The sequence below is a fragment of the Gorilla gorilla genome, chromosome 9, assembly GCF_029281585.2.
Source record: "Gorilla gorilla gorilla isolate KB3781 chromosome 9, NHGRI_mGorGor1-v2.1_pri, whole genome shotgun sequence".
NCBI lineage: Eukaryota > Metazoa > Chordata > Mammalia > Primates > Hominidae > Gorilla > Gorilla gorilla.
In genome coordinates this window covers 35,749,865-35,771,322 of record NC_073233.2, presented here as the reverse complement: position 1 = coordinate 35,771,322, position 21,458 = coordinate 35,749,865, and the positions used below count along the sequence as shown (strand labels likewise).

General features: G+C 37.1%; 1 long non-coding RNA gene across 1 annotated transcript in view; it reads left to right on the top strand.

The window, feature by feature from the left end:
• Window positions 1–21,458, top strand: part of LOC129525619 (uncharacterized) — a 259,057-nt gene that overhangs the window by 194,925 nt on the left and 42,674 nt on the right. Inside the window, exon 3 of the long non-coding RNA XR_008670026.1 lies at window positions 5,526–5,615. This is a non-coding gene — a long non-coding RNA (uncharacterized lncRNA). The remainder of the gene's footprint in view (window positions 1–5,525; window positions 5,616–21,458) is intronic.

Below are 21,458 nucleotides of genomic sequence, written 5' to 3'. Positions count from 1 at the left end.
TGATGATGAGCATTTTTTCATGTGTCTTTTGGCTGCATAAATGTCTTCTTTTGAGAAGTATCTGTTCATATCCTTCGCCCACTTTATGATGGGGTTGTTTTTTTTTTTCTTGTAAATTTGTTTAAATTCTTTGTAGATTCTGGATATTAGCCCTTTGTCAGATGAGTAGGTTGCAAAAATTTTCTCCCATTCTGTAGGTTGCCTTTTCACTCTGATGGTAGTTTCTTTTGCTGTGCAGAAGCTCTTTAGTTTAATTAGATCTCATTTGTCAATTTTGGCTTCTGTTGCCATTGCTTTTGGTGTTTTAGACATGAAGTCCTTGCCCATGCCTATGTCCTGAATGGTATTTCTTAGGTTTTCTTCTAGGGTTTTTATGGTTTTAGGTCTAACATGTAAGTCTTTAATCCATCTTGAATTAATTTTTGTATAAGGTGTAAGGAAGGCATCCAGTTTCAGCTTTCTACATATGGCTAGCCGGTTTTCCCAGCACCATTTATTAAATAGGGAATCCTTTCCCCATTTCTTGTTTTTGTCAGGTTTGTCAAAGATCAGATAGTTGTACATATGTGGCATAATTTCTGATGCTCTGGTTTGTTCCATTGGTCTATATCTCTGTTATGGTACCAGTACCATGCTGTTTTGATTACTGTAGCCTTGTAGTATAGTTTGAAGTCAGGTAGCATGATGCCTCCAGCTTTGTTCTTTTGGCTTAGGATTGACTTGGCAATGCAGGCTCTTTTTTGGTTCCATATGAACTTTAAAGTAGTTTTTTCCAATTCTGTGAAGAAAGTCATTGGTAGCTTGATGGGGATGGCATTGAATCTATAAATTACCTTGGGCAGTATGGCCATTTTCACGATATTGATTCTTCCTACCCATGAGCATGGAATGTTCTTCCATTTGTTTGTATCCTCTTTTATTTCCTTGAGCAGTGGTTTGTAGTTCTCCTTGAAGAGGTCCTTTACGTCCCTTGTATGTTGGATTCCTAGGTATTTTATTCTCTTTGAAGCAATTGTGAATGGTAGTTCACTCATGATTTGGCTCTCTGTTTGTCTGTTATTGGTGTATAAGAATGCCTGTGATTTTTGCACATTGATTTTGTATCCTGAGACTTTGCTGAAGTTGCCTGTCAGCTTAAGGAGATTTTAGGCTGAGACAGTGGGTTTTCTAGATACACAATCATGTCATCTGCAAACAGGGACAATTTGACTTCCTCTTTTCCTAATTGAATACCGTTTATTTCCTTAGCCTGCCTGATTGTCCTGGCCAGCACTTCCAACACTATGTTGAATAGGAGTGGTGAGAGAGGGCATCCCTGTCTTGTGCCAGTTTTCAAAGGGAATGCTTCCAGTTTTTGCCCATTCAGTATGATATTGGCTGTGGGTTTGTCATAGATAGCTCTTATTATTTTAAGATATGTCTCATCAACACCTAATTTATTGAGAGTTTTTAGCATGAAGGGCTGTTGAATTTTGTCAAAGGCCTTTTCTGCATCTATTGAGATAATCATGTGGTTTTTGTCATTGGTTCTGTTTATATGATGGATTACACTTATTGATTTGCATATGTTGAACCAGCCTTGCATCCCAGGGATGAAGGCCACTTGATCATGGTGGATAAGCTTTTTGATGTGCTGCTGGATTCGGTTTGCCAGTATTTTATTGAGGATTTTTGCATGGATGTTCATCAGGGGTATTGGTCTAAAATTCTCTTTTTTTGTTGTGTCTCTGCCAGGCTTTGATATCAGGAAGATGCTGGCCTCATAAAATGAGTTAGGGAGGATTCCCTCTTTTTCTGTTGATTGGAATACTTTCAGAAACAATGGTACCACCTCCTCCTTGTACCTCTGGTAGAATTCGGCTGTGAATCCATCTGGTCCTTGAATTTTTTTCGTTGGTAAGCTATTACTTATTGCCTCAATTTCAGAGCCTGTTATTGGTCTATTCAGAGATTCAATTTCTTCCTGGTTTAGTCTTGGGAGGGCGTATGTGTCGAGGAATTTATCCATTTCTTCCAGATTTTCTAGTTTATTTGCATAGAGGTGTTTATAGTATTCTCTGATGGTAGTTTGTATTTCTGTGGGATCGGAGGTGATATCCCCTATATCATTTTTTATTGCGTCTATTTGATTCTTCTCTCTTTTCTTCTTTATTAGTCTTGCTAGTGGTCTGTCAATTTTGTTGATCTTTTCAAAAAACCAGCTCCTGGATTCATTGATTTTTTGAAGGGTTTTTTGTATCTCTATTTCCTTCAGTTCTGCTCTGATCTTAGTTATTTCTTGGCTTCTGCTAGCTTTTGAATGTGTTTCCTCTTGCTTCTCTAGTTCTTTTAACTGGGATGTTAGGGTGTCAATTTTAGATCTTTCCTGCTTTCTCTTATGGGCATTTAGTGCTATAAATTTCCCTCTACACACTGCTTTGAATGTGTCTCAGAGATTCTGGTATGTTGACCTTTTCTATGTTTTGATTTGTTTTGATAAACAAATACCACTATATTAAAATTACCTACAATATTCAGCACTGTACAGGTTTGTAGCCTAGGAGCAATAGGCTATACCATATAATCTAGCTGTGTGGTAGGCTATACCATATGATCTAGGTATGTATTAAGCTAAACCATATAGCCTCATTGTGCAATCATTTATACCATATAAACTAGTTGTGTAGTAGGCTATATGAAATAACCTAGCTGTGTAGTAAGCTAAACCTAGGTGTATAGTATGTTTTACTATATAATCTAGGCATATAGTAGGCCTAACTGTATAGCTTAGGTATGTAATAGGATAAACCATATAGCCTAGGTGTGTGGTAGGCTACTATAACATAGATGTGTAGAAGGCTATACCATATAGCCTTGGTGTATAGTAGTCTATGCTATATAATGTAGGTATGTAGTAAGCTAAGCCATATAGCCTAGTAGGCTATACCATATAACCTAGGTGTGTATTAAGCTATAGTATGTAGTCTAGGTGTGTAGTAAAATAAACTGTATAGCCTAGGTGTGTCGTAGGCTACACCATATAGCCTAGGTGTGTAATAAGCTTATCTATATAGCCTAGTAGGTAGTAGGATAAACCATGTATCCTAGGTGATAGTAGGCTACACCATATAACCTAGGTGGGTAATAAGCTAAATCATATAGCCTATGTGTGTAGTAGGATAAACCATAATAGCCTAGGTGTATAGTAGGCCACACCTTATAATCTAGGTGTGTAATAAGCTAAACCATATAGCTTATGTGTGTAGTAGGATAAGCCATATAGCCTAGGTGTGTAATAGGTTATACCATATGATCTAGGTGTATAATAAGCTAAACCATGTAGTCTAGGTGTTTAGTAGTCTAAACCATATAGCCTAGGTGTGTGGTAAGCTAAACCATATAATCTAGATATATAATAGACTATCCCATGCAGCCTAGGTGAGGAGTAGGCTAAACTATATAGCCTAGGTGTGTAGTAGTCTACACCACATAATCTAGGTATACAGCAAGCTAAACCATATAGTCTAGGTGTGTAGTAGGTTAAAGCATATAGCCTATATGTGTAGTTGTTTATACCATATAACCTAACTGTGTAGTAGGCTATACTATATAGGATTGTGTAAGTAAGTACACTCTATATTTACACAATGACAAAATCACCTAATGACACATTTCTCAGAATCTATCTTCAATGTTAAGTGATGCATGACTGTATTGAGTTATTGCTACTGGCTAGGCATTCTTCTGAGCCCTTAGGATACACTAGTGCATCAAAAAGACTAAGATTTCTTTTGTTATTGGACTCTCATTTTAGGGGGAGTTGGGGAGATAGGAAATAAATAATAAACAAAACAAGTAACATATATAGGATATTCGATGGTAATAAATGCTCTTAAAGGAGATGGTACCAAGTCAATGGGCTTATAAATAGGAATGTTTATGGAGAGCATGACACATGGGCAAAGACTAAGAAATTGGCCATATGGAAATCTGTGGCAACGGGAGAGGGAACACTCCATGTGAAAGTCTGGCCTGTTAAGTAATAGTAGGAGGTAGGCTACAATGGCAGAACTGTAAGATGTGAGCTTGGAGAAGAGTCTCAGGGAGATCCTACCCCAAACCATGTTTGTCATCATAAAGTTCTTGGCTTGTAATGTGAGAGAAATTGAAATTGGTTTCTGAAGTGCGGTGGAGTGAAATAAGTTGATTTACATTTAATGTTGGCACTGACTACTAAAGGATTTCTTTAGAAAGTCTTCGGATTACATGGGTTCATATTTTATTTTATTTTATGTTAGTAACAGAAAAAAATCAATCCCAGCCAACTAACTCTGAAACAAAAGGAGGTGTATAATTTTTAATAACATAGATCTTTTTTTGCAAAAGCACCATGACATTGATCATAAAAGTGGTCTCAGTTTGTTATCTCTTTGGAAGACAGCCAGGGTCTATCCTAAACCCACCACCTCTCCCCACTGTTGTACATGGATTCGGTTTCTTTTCCCAGGTGTTGATTCAAGACAGGGATTTAAGAGAGAGCTTCTGCAACAATGAGATTGCCAAAAAACTCTAATCCATGACCCACACTGCCAACCCGTGCCCTCTTTCTGTTTGGATAAGGGTTGTAATTTCTCCAAAACTAAGAGATTGTTACCCAAGTATATCCCTGACCACTTACTCCCTGCTGAAGCCATAGATGTGACAGTTTTTCCTAAAGCTACCGGAAATCAAGTTGGAATTTTTACTTTTAGTTAAGATGGAGAAGATAAGGATTTCATTCCCTCCCAAACAACTAGAATTTTTTACTAAAGCATAAATACATACTTTTTCCTCAAAGGCATTTGATAATTGTGGACATGAAGGAGTCTAAGAAATCTTAACTCTTGAGAGGTAAGTGCTCCATAGGTGATAACAGAAGATGCATTCACAAACAGGGCCAATTGCTGAGGCTGGGAACAGATCAGGTGGAGGATTGAGCTTGTCAGGGAATTCTTTGCTCAGAAGTAAATCTCCCAAAATGTTGACAAGCCTGCAAGCTGGTGTTTCAAATTTGAATCTAAAGAAGACTCAAATGCAAAGGCAATTCTCCGTAATGAGGAATTCCTTTACAGTGAAATTTTGCTGAGTAAGCAGAGACTGAAAGCATATCTGGAAAGCAGAAAGAGATCTGCAGTCTCAGTCTCCCAATTTCAATGTCTGATAATGCCAGTCCCACGGCCTTGCAGTCTTGTGGTCTCCCAGTCTCATGATGATACCACACTCCTGCATTCTTACGGGCTGCTCTTTTGCAGTTTCACAGGCTTGAGTTCTCATTTTCTCTGAATCTTGTGGTTTTGTGCTCTTAAAATTTTATGGACTTGCAGACCTGGTATCTCTTAGTCTCAGTCTAGCAAGTTCAAGATCTAGGAAACTTGCACTCCACAAAAAAAGATGCTTTAAGTCACCTTCAAACATCCAAAGCCAGAGGTGAAGCAAGACTACCTGAAACTGCAACAATATCCCTAGTTAATGCAATTTCTGCTAAGAACAAAGATATCTGTCCTTAGGTGGTCTCAGAAATTTGGAGTGAAGCCAGAGGTGAAGTGAGACTTTCTGAAGCTGCAACAATACCTCTACTCTACTTAAAGCAATTTCTGGTAAGAACAAAGATATCTGTCCCTTGATGATCTCAAAACTTTGAAGCTATTGCTTACTGGTGATTAAATACCAAGGTCCTAAAAGAGTGATTAAAGATATTATGTCCCTAATAACCTCAAAATCTACTGCTTAACTTTTATTGTTTTTTAATGTAAAATGACCACAATAAACTTTAAAAATTATCAGATGCATGATGATATGGGATTACTATGACATGAGAAGCTGAATGCCCCTGTAGTACCCTCCCCTCCCCTCCCCTCCTTCTTTCCATGAGGTTGACAGAGGAAGCATGGTATGCATTCTTGAGGGGAGCGAATACCTCCTGCACAGCAGCTTGCAGGAGGAAATGCCCAGCTCCATGGAAGGAGTGAGGAAAGACGGTTCAGCATAGAGGGAGGCCAAAGCCCATCACCCCCATCTCTGCAGCCCAAGAGTGAGTCCCACTAGTCCCACCTGCCCTGGGCTACCCTATACCCAGCCACAGCCAACCAGGCTTTAAGTCCGGGAGCCTGAGCCCAGGAGCAGGCCACCTCTGGGTTCCCTTGGAAAGGAGAAAGGAGAGGAGAGGGTAAAGGTGCACCTTGGGAAGGCCTAACAGGGAACTCCATCACTCCAGCCTGAGAGTGTTCCAAGCCATGAGCCACCTTCCTGGGAAACCTCATAAGCCATCTCTACTGTTTCAATGGGGCAGGGAGGAAAGGTGACCACAGAATATTTTTTTCTTTGTCTTTGATAATTAAAAAACATCTACTTTAGGTGGAAAATTCTGTGCACCTGCATTATTCAAGGAGTGTTCTGTCTTTACCCACTCTACCCTCCTTTCTTTTGCCTCCTTTTAGTAAGAGGAAAGAAAAGTAGATTTCTGCGCAGGTAAAGAATTGAGGGACTCAACATAGTCTGATTCACCATACCCGCAGCAATAAGTCTAGGCAGCTAAACTACAACCTCTGCAAGTAATTGGCCTAGAAAAGTCAGAACTTGGTCAATAACTGCCAGTGGTCTAATTTTTTGCTCTTGTCTTCTCAAACCCTTCCCAACTTGAGGCAACCAGAAAAACTCAAATATGCTCCACATACCAATCATATAAGAAGCCCCAGGTTCCTCATGCCAGCAGCTTCCGGTGAGTTCCGAAGCCTTCCTCTTTTAATATAAAGCTTTCCTACTGCCCTGCCTACACTGGAATCTCTGCCAAAGGCAAGTGATGGGCTCTGACTACCTTGCTCCAGCAACTTTGACTAGGTAGATTGTTTTCATCTGCACTATGTTTGTTTCTACAAAACCATTTTCTCTCCCTCACAAACATGAAAGAGGAGGGCAGAGAGGAGAGAAGTGCCCCTGGAGGAAGCCCATCAATTTAATCCATACAGTTTCTCCCAGGTAGGGACTGAGTGGCAGGCTTGGCAGCTATGCCAGCTGCCCCCTCCTGTCTCCCAGGAGGATACTGGAAGGCTTTTAAAGATTCCACTCCTTTTTTGCCATGAAAGTGCTTGATACCTGCTTTAATTGAACTCTGCAGAGAGATCACCAGGGCAGTTTACACACCTCCACCTTCCATTGCATGAAGTGCCTTTGGCCCAGCAAGCCCTGCATGCAAAATGGCACATACTCCTTGTACAGTTCACACACTGCCGTTTACCGACTGCACCTTCTCCACCTTAGGTTCCATGGTGCTCATGATCTTCATTCTCCATGGAAAGTGTGGTGGACACATTTTGGCCTTGAGAGATTATTTTTCTTTATCATTGCCTTTGCTGCCCACCACATAAGACCATATCTTCACTTGGTCTTTGGTTTCTGGTTATTTCAGGTTGTTTCAAGCAAACCTGAAACTGAGATTCCTCTTTTTTTTTATTTTACTTTAAGTTCTGGGATGCATGTGCAGAATGTGCAGGTTTGTTACATGGATAAACGTGTGCCATAGTGGATAAATGTGTGCCATAGTGGTTTGCTGCACCTATCAACCTGTCACCTAGTTATTAAGCCCTGCATGCATTAGCTATTTGTCCTGATGCTCTCCCTCCCCTTGCATCCCCTAACAGGCCCCAACGTGTGTTGTTCTCCTCCCTGTGTCCATGTGTTCTCATTGTGAAACCGAGATTTCTGTGTATGCATTTGAAGGAGAACTTGCTGAAGAAGTTCCCAATAGCTGGCCCTAGACTGGGGTCACATCATATGGCAAATTCTGCAGGTCATACATCTATTGGAGTATGCCAGTGAGAATGAAGTTTCCTTTGAACACACTCTGAGAAAGTTGGTTCTGTCAGAAACCACAACTACTGCAAAGGCTGTTTGTGAAGCATAGGCCAAAACCCAGGAACATCCTGGGGCCTTGCACTGGAATAGAGAGTTATTCTCCTAGGGTCAGGTCTGAGGCAGGATTATGCTGAACCAAAGCCATCTTAATTGTTGGTTGCTATGGTCTGAGTGTTTGTATCCTCCCAAAATTTATATGTTAAAACTTATATGTTACAAGCAATGCAATAGTATTAAGAGATAAGGCCTTTGGAAAGTGATTAGATCACGAGAACTCTGCCTTCATGAATGGGACTCGTGCCCTTACAAAAGAGACCTGAGGGAGCTTGTTTGTACCTTTGCCATTTGAGGACACAGTGAGAAGGAGCCATCTATGAAGCAGAGAATGAGCCCTCACCAGACACTGGATTTGCTACAGCCATAGATCTTGGACTTCCCAGTGTCTAGAATTGTGAACAATACATTTCTGTTTTTTATAAATTACCAAGTCTAAGGTATTTGTTGATAGTGGCCATAATGCACTAAGGCACTGGTGCAGGCTGAGAGGAACTGGGGACACTATGGTGGAAGCAGAAGCCATGGAGACCCAAACCCCGGCATAGTTAGTTAGGCAGTCTTTGCCATTCTGGGTGGATAACTCACCAAGGCTGGCCCTCTCCAAAAGTTGTAAATTTCTGCTTTGATTTGTGTTTGTGGAGAAATTGCTTTGGAGGGTTTTTTTTCTTCCTCTCCAGACCATGGAGGGGCCTGGCAGACCCACTGGCTATACTGTTGGTCTTCTTCCCTGACTCCTGGTCCTCCACAGGCCACTGATTTTCTGCATTGCTACTTTGGGTATTCTGAGAGTGGGAATTAAAGGTGGGAATTGGCAGGCTTTCTGGAACTCAGCTGTATGGGGTTGGCAGAGTTGCTATGCTGTACTCTATGGGATGGAAAGGTACACTGCTATTGCTCAAATCAACTGAAAACTGGGCTTCAGAATGATGGTGCAGTCCTCCAACTCAGACCTCTTGTAGCTAAGGAACAGATAGGTGGCCATCACTTCATTGTACTCCTGGCCCATGAGTGAGTCCTGGGTCTCTTCCAGTATGTAACCACAGACACTGTCAACTCAGTCCACTGGAGTCCTAATAGTCAGGGAATGGCTCTACATCTGGCTTTAGTTTATTATCTTAATGGTCTACATTCATCCATCAATCTTTAATTATTTTCTCTAATATGCCTCTCTTGCTGGGATTTAGAAGGATAAATTTCTTGAGCAGGTTTCCACATTCCATGGATATGTACAAGGGAATATGGTATTGCACTCTCAGTACTTCCTCTCACAGCTCCTTGAATTTCTGTGCATCAAAAGGCAGAGCCCCACTGACCAGTGTATATATGACTCCCAAGTTCTACACATCAACCTCAAGCCCATCATACCTTTGGCCCTGGAAGAATTTAGGGTCCCATGGGGGACTGCCACAGGAGGTATCCTTCTTGTTGTCAAAGACAAATTTGCTACTTAAGCCAAAGTCTGAAATTTTGATTTTTCACATCAGCATCCAAGAGCAGGTTTTCTGCATTTATGTCTCACTTCTGTTTAGAGTACTCCACATGCCATTGTCTAATCTAATAAAATTAACTATCATATTATTTTAGTCTGTGTTCAAATTTCTCAATTTCTTGAGCTGTCTTATTACAATTGACATGCTTGAGTAAAGGTCCAAGCCAGGTATACACATTATTTTTCCAGAACAATATTACCATTCAAATTACATGTTTTACTTTTTATTTTGCATATAGTCTGTCTCCCTCACTGGAATATCAATTCCATGCAAGCAGGAATTTTTGTCTGTTTTGTTGTTTATTCTATTTTTTGTTTATTATTCTATTTTGTTGTCTATCCTTCAGCACCTAGTACAGTTCCTGACACATAGTAGGCATTCAAGAAATGTGTGTAGAATGAATTAATTTATGAATTAATGAATAGATGAAGTTGACAACATGGGAGTGATAGCCCTGGAAGTATGCTGTGTCAACATGGTAAAATTTGTTGCTTCCTTACAAGTTCTAAAACACTGGGCAACTTTACTTAGCCTCAATTTTCTCACATGTAAAATGAAATAATAACTTCAACTTTTCAGGTTTGTTCCAAGTATTAAACAAAATATGCATATGGTACCTGCCATAAATTGCATGGGTCTGTGCTTTGTGTCTGTGTGTCTTCAATATTTGTCAGATTTTGTTGTCAATTTTATATTAATTTTATGAAAATAGTTTTTCAGTTTTGAAGCTTTTCTTTTTTTGTACTCTGGACTATGTAAGCAGCTCTAGGATAATCTGATCTTTAAAGACTTCATAGAATTCCCCTCTGAAACTATCGGGACATGGTAGTTTTAATTTTGATTTATTTATTTTTATTTGAGGGGGAGTTACTTTATGATATTTTCTATTTCTTTTATGGAGATTGCTCTATTTATTATCTCTACCAATTTCCTAAGGAATTATCAATTTTATCTAGTTGGTTATATGTATTTACATGGAGTTGTTCAAAAGAGTTCCTTATGATATTTTAAATTTCTTTGATATGTCAGTTATGCTTTTTTACAGTGTTATTTTCTCTAGCTTAAATGTTCTTTCCAATATTTCCACTACTGTCTACTTCTCACCATTTAGCCGAATGGTTCCTCCTCAAAGTTATCTTTACTGATCAGTCTAAAGTGGCTTCCTTCCTTTTGTTTCTATTCTGTATTATTTCCTTGCTAGCAATCATTATTTATGAAACTGACCCACAGATTTGTCTGTCTTATTCATCACTACAGACGCAGTGCCTACAGGACATGGCCTTATTAATGAGTATTTCTGAAATGAATGAATGCATGCATGCATCTTTTAGGTATCCAGAGCCAGGCGATAGGCTGTGGGGTTGGGGAGGATTGTTATATTTCTGTTGCAATTTTTAACACCATTCTTCAGGGAAGTGTTATATCACTCCTATATCACTCCTTAGTCTGCCATAGAAGAAGGAAATCTTTTGTACAGGTCTTAGTGGAACTTTGTAGTTAAAGTTCTGCTTTCTAAACTCAAAGGTGTTCATATTACATATTTAGAGAAACATGAATGAGCTTAGTCTCAGAATGTGTAAGAACCTAAAACAAAGCTGCCATTTGACTCATTAATCCCATTACTGGGTGTATACCCAAAGGAAAATAAATCACTCTATCAAAAAGACACATGCACTTGTATGTTTATCACAGCACTATTCACAATAGCAAAGACATGGAATCAACCTAGGTGCCCCCAAATGGTTGATTGGATAAGAAAATTTGCTACATATACACCATGGAATACTATGTAGCATAAAAAAGAACAAAATCATGTCCTTTGCAGCAGCATGGGTGCAGCTGGAAGCCATTATCCTAAGTGAACTGCTCAGGAACAGAAAACCAAATACTGCATGTTCTCACTTATAAGTGAGAGCTAAACAATGAGTATAAATCAACATAAAGATGAGAATAATGGACATTGCAGACTACTAGACAGGGGTGAGAGGGAAAGGAGAATTGGTTGAAAAACTACCTATTTGGTAATATACTCACTTGCTGGATGACAGGATCTGTACCCCAAACCTCAGCATCATGCAATATACCCATGTATCAAACATATACATATACCTCCTAAATCTAAAATAAAGTTTGAAATGATTAAATAATGAATTAACTAATTTTACAAAAGAACATGGCTAGAGTAGTAAACCATGTTCTATAAGAACAGTAACAGTGCTAAAGCATGATCAGTTGAAGAGTGTAAGAACAATGTGTATCTGAATATGTATCAGATCCAGGAAACTCAGTAAATCTCAACTGAGTACATACAAAGAACACCATACCTAGGCATATTGATGAAAGCCATGCTAAAAAAAAAAAAAAAAACTCACTGTGGGGAAAAATAGAAAAATAAAAGGCTGTCTAAGAACAATGGAACATGTTCAAAATGCAGTAAAAAGAAAATCACCATCCTAGAATTTTATAGCTAGTTAAAATAACTTTCAAAAATGGAAGCAAAATACAGATAATTCTAGATTGACAAAACAAAACAGGAGTTTTTGAAAGCTAGTCCATATGCAAAAAATTACAATTGAAAATTGAAAGGCTTTTGGCCTAAGAGAAAATAACACCAAATGGAAATTCTTATTTATTGGAAGAAATAGAAATAACTAGAAAAGTAAATACACTAGTAAATATAAGTTTTTTCTTCTTCTGAATTATTTAAAAGTGAACAGATTCTTGATTTAGTTTTGATCAAGATTAATTATTCATATTGTACCTTTGTTCTCCCATGGATTGCAGCTAAGAAACTGAGAGAATAAACAGCAAATAATACAATTGTAGACATAAATACAAACCTAAATAATTATATTGATGTACCTCAAATAAGTGGCCTAAGCATACCTATTGAAAAACAAAAATTATCAGAATAATTTAAAAAATCAACTACACGCTATCAACAACAAAATACAAAATATAGTAATATGGGTACCTTAAAAATAAAAAGAAAGATGGAAAAGATATACCATGAAAACACAGAACAAAGGAAAACTAGTGTTGGATTGGTTTCTAGCAGGGCATAACAAATTATCTTAAATTTAGTGGATTAAAATAAAACAAATTTATTATATCACAATATCTGTAGGTCAGTAGTCCAGGTATGGTTTAGCTAAATCTTGTGCTCAGGGACTCAATAATCTGAAACAAAGGTGCCTACCAGGATTGCAATCTCAGGTGAAGCTTGGGTTTCCCTTCCATTCTCACTGGTTTTGGCATAATTCAGCTCCTTGTGGTGGTAGGACTGAGGCTCTCAACATCTGAAGGCTACTCGCCATTTCCTGCTGCATGGTCTTCTCAACAACATGGCAATTTGCCTTATTGAGGCTATTAGTGGACAATCTGCTGCTAATTCCTTTCTCTGTTTTTAAGGGTTTGCCCGATTTGTTCAGATAATCACCCTTTTGATTAACTAATTAACTAAAAATCAACTCTTTGAGGACCTTAGTTAAATCTGCAAAACTTCTTAACTTTTGTCATAGAACATAATATAGTTTCATGATATTTGCTGCTCAGCCTCAAGGAAGGACATGATACAAGTGTGTGAGTCATTGAGAGTCAACCACAGATGGAATGACCATATAAACATCAAAGAAAACTTCAGAGCAAGAAAGACTTTAAGAATGAATAGGAACATCACACAGTGATAAAGGATCAATTTGCCAAAAAGACACGCCAATCCTAAATGTATGTGCACCCAAAAACAAAATACATGAAACATAAACTAATACAACTGTAACGATCCATAGTTTTCCTTGGATGGTTCCACATTTTGCCTGGTAACAGAAATTCATTAAATTAGTATCATAATCAGATGTTTCAATATGATTATTTTATTCTTTAGAGCACAAAGATTGCTTTTTATTAATATCGAATCTAACTAATTAGGACACTGATATATAAATTTTAGTATCCTAATGTGTGTATATATATCTATATATATATACACACAAAAACACATACATACACATAAATGTATATATACACATATACATATGTACACACATGTATACATACACATATTCTTATCTATAATTATAAATAGACAAAAATATATATAACTAGATAAAAATATATATTATATATGTTATACACTAAATTAGAAAATGTTATATATTAACAAATATATAAGTATATATCTGATATATAGTATATATTACAACACATATTCATTATATGTACATTATTATATATTATGTATATATTATTATATGTGTGTATATATATTATAATATAACCATGATATTTGGGCTGTGGGTCAAGTCTGTCTCTTTGGTTATGTATAAAATTTATATATACTCTCAGCCTATAAAGATTAAGTAATCAAAAAGATACAACTATGAGGCTGTATTATTACATATTATATTTTATAAGTTCTTATATATTAATATATAATTAAATAATATATATTAGTATCCTAATTGGGATTCTTTATAAATTGCCCTGAAGGGTTATAATCTATATAATATGTACATATATTTGTCCCAATGAAATATATCTAAATGTATTTAAGATTGGTGTGTGTATATACATACAAAAGATTAGAGAAAGCAAATTGTTCAAATTTTCTATATTTCTCTTTCTATCATTTTATTTCCCCTATAACCAAACATAATTTCACCGGGATCAAAATATTAACTAAAGTTGTTTCTTATTTATGTATCAAGTACAACGGCCAATTGGTAACTCTTTGCAATAACTGTGTTCCTTCTATTCCCTTTTACATCCCTGTTTCTCCTAACTCACTGTTCTTTCTATGTGAAGCTAGACTCTAAGAGTGACAGCGGGTTAAAAATAACAAAGTCTCAGGATACAAAATCAATGTACAAAAATCACAAGCATTCTTATACACCAATAACAGACAAACAGAGAGCCAAATCATGAGTGAACTACCATTCACAATTGCTTCAAAGAGAATAAAATACCTAGGAATCCAACATACAAGGGACGTGAAGGACTGCTTCAAGGAGAACTACAAACCACTGCTCAATGAAATAAAAGAGGATGCAAACAAATGGAAGAACATTCCATGCTCATGGGTAGGAAGAATCAATATCGTGAAAATGGCCATACTGCCCAAGGTAATTTATAGATTCAATGCCATCCCCATCAAGCTACCAATGACTTTCTTCACAGAATTGGAAAAAACTACTTTAAAGTTCATATGGAACCAAAAAAGAGCCCGCATCGCCAAGTCAATCCTAAGCCAAAAGAACAAAGCTGGAGGCATCAAGCTACCTGACTTCAAACTATATTACAAGGCTACAGTAACCAAAACAGTATGGTACTGGTACCAAAACAGATATAGACCAAGGGAACAGAACAGAGCCCTCAGAAATAATGCCGCATATCTACAACCATATGATCTTTGACAAACCTGACAAAAACCAGCAATGGGGAAAGGATTCCCTATTTAATAAATGGTGCTGGGAAAACTGGCTAGTCATATGTAGAAAGCTGAAACTGGATGCCTTCCTTACACCTTATACAAAAATTAATTCAAGATGGATTAAAGACTTACATGTTAGACCTAAAACCATAAAAACCCTAGAAGAAAACCTAGGCAATACCATTCAGGACATAGGCATGGGCAAGGACTTCATGTCTAAAACACCAAAAGCAATGGCAACAGAAGCCAAAATTGACAAGTGGGATCTAATTAAACTAAAGAGCTTCTGCACAGCAAAAGAAACTACCATCAGAGTGAACACGCAACCTACAAAATGGGAGAAAATTTTTGCAACCTACTCATCTGACAAAGGGCTAATATCCAGAATCTACAATGAACTCAAACAAACAAATTTACAAGAAAAAAACAAATAACCCCATCAACAAGTGGGCAAAGTATATGAACAGACACTTCTCAAAAGAAGACATTTATGCAGCCAAAAGACACATGAAAAAATGCTCATCATCACTGGCCATCAGAGAAATGCAAATCAAAACCACAATGAGATATCATCTCACACCAGTTAGAATGGCGATCATTAAAAAGTCAGGAAACAACAGGTGCTGGAGAGGATGTGGAGAAATAGGAAAACTTTTACACTGTTGGTGGGACTGAAAACTAGTTCAACCATTGTGGAAGTCAGTGTGGCGATTCGTCAGGGATCTAGAACTAGAAATACCATTTGACCCAGCCATCCCATTACTGGGTATATACCCAAAGGACTATAAATCATGCTGCTATAAAGACACATGCACACCTATGTTTATTGCGGCACTATTCACAATAGCAAAGACTTGGAACCAAGCCAAATGTCCAACAATGATAGACTGGATTAAGAAAATGTGGCACATATTCACCATGGAATACTATGCAGCCATAAAAAATGATGACTTCATGTCCTTTGTAGGGACATGGATGAAACTGGAAACTATCATTCTCAGCAAACTATCACAAGGACAAAAAACCAAACACTACATGTTCTCACTCGTAGGTGGGAATTGAACAATGAGAACACATGGACACAGGAAGGGGAACATCACGCTCTGGGGACTTTTGTGGGGTGGGGGTAGGGGGGAGGGATAGCATTAGGAGATATACCTAATGCTAAATGATGAGTTAATGGGTGCAGCACACCAACATGGCACATGTATACATATGTAACAAACCGGCACATTGTGCACAGGTACCCTAAAACTTAAAGAAGTATAATAATAATAAAATTTAAAAAAAATAACGCACAGATAAAACAGCTCTAAAACAATGTACATATTTAATGTTGAAACCTCTGCCTCCTTGATTTCTTTTTCTTTGAATTAATTTGTCATCACTCTTCTATAATTTCTTTGAGAAGAACCTTACCAATACCATCATCATCCTCATTATTATCACCATTATTTCTAATCCTTCTTAAGGTTTTATTAAATACCATGCAATGTTCTAATGCTCGACCTGCATTGTCTAATTTAATCCTCACAAAAAATTCCCAAGTGACAGAGAACACTGAATTCTGACTCAGTTTTCTGGAAAGGATCAAATTTGGTGATTTTATACTGAATGGATGACTTTAATTTCCAATTATTTTAGAAACTATAGTTTCTCTGACAGTGTAATTAGAGGTCCATGTTTACAAATCATTCTTAAGAAAACATCTAACTCCCTGGCAAGATTTATATTTTTGAATATGTATTCTAACCACAGAAATATCCTTGTTTCATTTTCAAGAGAAGTAAGTTGAAAATAGAATATTTAGCCTTTTCTTCTATTATTTCTTTTGGTTTGGGAAGAGCTCCTAAGGTCAATTGATACACAAAGGAAGATCTGTAATCCCTGAGAGGCAGCATTGACATGGTGCCATAGAGATGTGCCTGCAGAACCAGCAAACATCTAGGCATGGAATAAACACCAGAAAAACCATACCAGAGTTAAGAAGTACTACTCACTTATCAGTTGCTGATGAGTCTTTGGTGGAAAAATCACTGGATTAAAGTTATTAGGCTGCTGTTGGTATTCCAGCTCAGTCACTTAGTTTTATCCTACGTGTACTTGAGCAAGGCACTTTTCTTCTCTTGTTCTTAACTTTTTTCTCCATGAGAGGAGGTCCTCAATCGGAAGGGAATCTGATATAGCGGTAAGGGGACAAATTTTGAAGTCAAACAAAACTAGTATTGAATATAAACTCTGATACTTACAGGTGTGTTTTTGATAAGTTATATAATCCCTTTAAACCTCAGCCTATGCCATGGGGATTTATAGAAATGGAGTATTTAAAAATATATATTATATTTTGTGTATGTTATATAAAGTTAAATAGAAACTCACTTTTTTGGTTAGTTTTGAGGAATAAATTAGAATATAGCAAAAATGTTAAACATATGGTAGGTACCCAATAAATGTATCTGACATCCTCTCTGGCATAAACATTCAATTCTTCTTTCACTTCTATTCCAAGGGCAAAATGAGGATCATCCTGCTAGAATATGTATATCTTGGTAGCAAATAGTATCAGAATACATGAATGTACTTCCTAGATCTCAAGAGAAAAGATCTCCCCAAAGGACATCATACCGAGAAAAAAGGAGTTGCAGCTTCACACCTGTACCTTTTTGATTACTTAATCTTTATAGATTGATATTTTATATAAATTTTACAGATAACCAAAGAGACAGATTTTACTCACATAGGCCAAATATCATGGCATGAATATCTTAGCAAAAGCTGAAGGACATAAATTCCTGCTTTTTCCCAAGTTGTCTTCTGGTTGTTTGATGTCAATTTAATGACAACTTTCTCTTTTCCCAAACCTGTGAAGTAAGTGAATAAATTTGGCTTAATTGCCAACATCAGATTTTCCAGCTTTCTAAAATCCAGCAGAAGTGGGCTTACTACTTCTTACCTCATTCTTTTTTTTATAAGTCAACTGTAATGACTTAAAATTTACATAAAATACACAGATATTAAGTGCACATTTTAATCGGTTTTGACTAATGTATACATCTAAATAAACACCACACAAATCAACATAAAGAATATCACTGTCACTGAAGTTGCCTCATACTTTTTCTCAGTCCATTCTCCCACCACTACTTCAAGCAACCACTGTCTAATATGTTTCTATAGTTTTGTTTGCTTACACTAAAACTTCAATTGAATGGAATAACACAGAATGTACTCTTGTTTTGGCTTCTTTTCCTCAAAATCTTTTTGAAATTCATCTACTAAAACTTCAATTGAATGGAATAACACAGAATGTACTCTTGTTTTGGCTTCTTTTCCTCAAAATCTTTTTGAAATTCATCTACTAAAACTTCAATTGAATGGAATAACACAGAATATACTCTTGTTTTGGCTTCTTTTCCTCAAAATCTTTTTGAAATTCATCTTGTCAGCATCTTTAGTTCATTCCTTTATAATTCCAAATAGCATACAATTGCATGAATATACCACTATTTCTTTAGCTTTTTCTATAATTTACTTACTGTTTGTTTTGTGTGCATGTGCATCTTAAGTTGAGATATATTTAAGACAACATAATTAACCATTCTGAAGTTTACAAGCCAATGGATTTTAGCATGTCCACAGGTTGTGCAACCATCACCACTGTCTAATTCCAGAACCTTCTTATTTTACATAAACCCTGTGACTATTAGCAATCATTCCCCATTCCTCTTTTCCCTCAGCCCCTACAAGCACTAACTTATTTTCTGTTCCTATGTATTTGTCTATTTGTGTTATTTCATATAACTGGGATTATATAATGTGTGGCCTTTTACGCCTGGCTTCCTTCACTTAGCACAGCAATTTCAAAGTCCATTCATGTCATAGCCTGTGTCAGAATGCTTATTCATGACCTCAATGAAGATAATCATCCTCTTTGGTTCTCAGTTTTCTCACTGGTAAAATTAGGGGGAGACATTATAGACATCAACATTTCTTCTAGCTATGAAGTGATAGGAATCTTTAAATACATGCATTTTCAAAAATTCAGGTACACATAATTTGAATTTGGGTCATGGGCTGCTCATTTGATCAACATATGCAACAGAAAAGGCACTTTTAAGGGAGAAGGAAGCATAGTGGGCAACTTAATCATTCCTCACTTGGAGGTTTGTCTTTACACTGACTCTGGCTGCTGTGGTGCCATATTCATTCTCCTGTGAGCTTGCAACTAATTAAAATATGATATTATGTGGAATAACAACAAAAACATAACTAAAATATACTGAGCCCTTAATCAGTGCCAGACACTGTTCTACGTACTTAGCATGTATTTTATTTCTAATCCTCACAACAAGCCTATTAGGATAGAGCTATTATTTCCATATTGCTGATGAAGAAATTTGACATTATAGTTTTTATGGAACATACCTAAGGCCACCTAGGTTAAAGATACTAGATTCTAGGATAATCTGACTAATAGACAATAGAATGGATTACTAAGCAAAGCACTAAAACAATATTTTTAAAAATAAGATTAATATCAGACTACAGGGCTAAATTAAATTTTGTGTTCTTCAGGAAACTGGGAGAATACAAAATTAAGTAACTCAAGGCTCTTTCTAACTACATTTTATTCTTTTTTATCATAAAAGGGTTCACCAAAGCACTTCCCAAGAATTAATTGAGTATCAGTATTTGCAAGGCTTTGTTCTCAGATCTGTATAAAGAATAGTGATTAGTTGCACCTCAGGGACAAGTGGATCCAGATTAAAAGAAATATGACTGCTGAGGGAAGTGGTGAGGAAAATGCAATTCCGTACAGACTGTATGTTGTTGCATTGTGTTGAACACAGTATTTTGTACTCTGGACATTTCAGAAGAAATAAGTTTAGGAAAAAAATTTTTTTTATTATTATTATACTTTAAGTTTTAGGGTACATGTGCACAACGTGCAGGTTAGTTACATATGTATACATGTGCCATGTTGGTGTGCTGCACCCATTAACTCCTCATTTAGCATTAGGTATATCTCCTAATGCTATCCCTCCCCACTCCACCCACCCCACAACAGTCCCTGGTGTGTGATATGTGTTCACATTGTTCAATTCCCACCTATGAGTGAGAACATGCGGTGTTTGGTTTTTTGTCCTTGCGATAGTTTGCTGAGAATGATAGTTTCCAGCTTCATCCATGTCCCTACAAAGGACATGAACTCCATTTTTTATGGCTGCATAGTATTCCATGGTGTATATGTGCCACATTTTCTTAATCCAGTCTATCGTTGTCAGACATTTGGGTTGGTTCCAAGTCTTTGCTATTGTGAGTAGTGCCGCAATAAACATATGTGTGCATTTGTCTTTATAGCAGCATGATTTATAATCCTTTGGGTATATACCCAGTAATGGGATGGCTGGGTCAAATGGTATTTCTAGTTTAAAATTAAGTTTTGGCCAGGTGTGGTGGCTCACGCCTGTAATCCCCGCACTTTGGGAGGCCGAGGCGGGTGGACCATGAGGTCAGGAGATCGAAACCATCCTGGCTAACATGGTGAAACCATGTCTGTACTAAAAATACAAAAAATTAGCTGGGTGTGGTGGTGGGCACCTGTAGTCCCAGCTACTTGGGAGGCTGAGGCAGGAGAAGGGTGTGAACCCGGGAGGCGGAGCTTGCAGTGAGCAGAGACAGTGCCACTGCAGTCCAGCCTGGGTGACAGAGCGAGATTCCGTCTCAAAAAAAAACAAAAAACAAAAAAAAGAAAAAAAAATTAAGTTATATTCAGATCAGCATATCTAAATGTTGTACCACAATAAGGATAATTCTCCTCAAAATCTCAGAAAAACACATATCTGTATCTATTCCTTCATCTCTTACTTTCTTCAATATATATTTATGGAACACATAGCAGGTGTCAAATTTGGTGTGGACACATAAAACTAGGCATAATTCCTGTCATCAAGGTGAACAAAACTGCTCCCACTGCTTTGGGTGAACTACTTATTCAATAAATAAATATAAACTGAAAATTATATTCTGGCAGTCAAAGGCAGCACTATGGTGTTAAATAAAAATCAGATAGCTGCTTTTTGTGACAACAAAAAATGCTAAAAGCTATGAGGAGGCATTTTCGTGTTTTACACCTGAGAGTGCCATGAGTAGGTTTGCAATTCAAGAAAATCATGCTGAAAGAAACATGAAGGAAGGATTTTTTTTAGGAGATCATTAAGGGAAGGGGCAAGGCTGGAATAGGTCAATAGTAATGCCACTACAATCCTTATTATTTTACTTACTGGTTCTAAATCGTCAATGAGTCATATTCAAACACCAGATAGGAAATGAGTTTATCAATATTGCCATGCAAGAAGTGTTAGTACTTTACAACGGAATATCTGTAATGTGGTTGCACTAAAGTTTCCTGTCTGAGCTTGCTTGTTTGACTTTGCAGTTGCAACAAAGAAGATAAGCTGTGGAAGCTAGGATTTCAGAAAATTTAGATTTAAGGACAAGTGCCAATCAAGGATAAAGCTGAAACTGCAGAGAGCCCCGCATTCAGATTTCCATTCTGCTGTACGTACTGAACTATCTTATTTCTCTTGCAAACCAAAGATAAGTTTATAAAC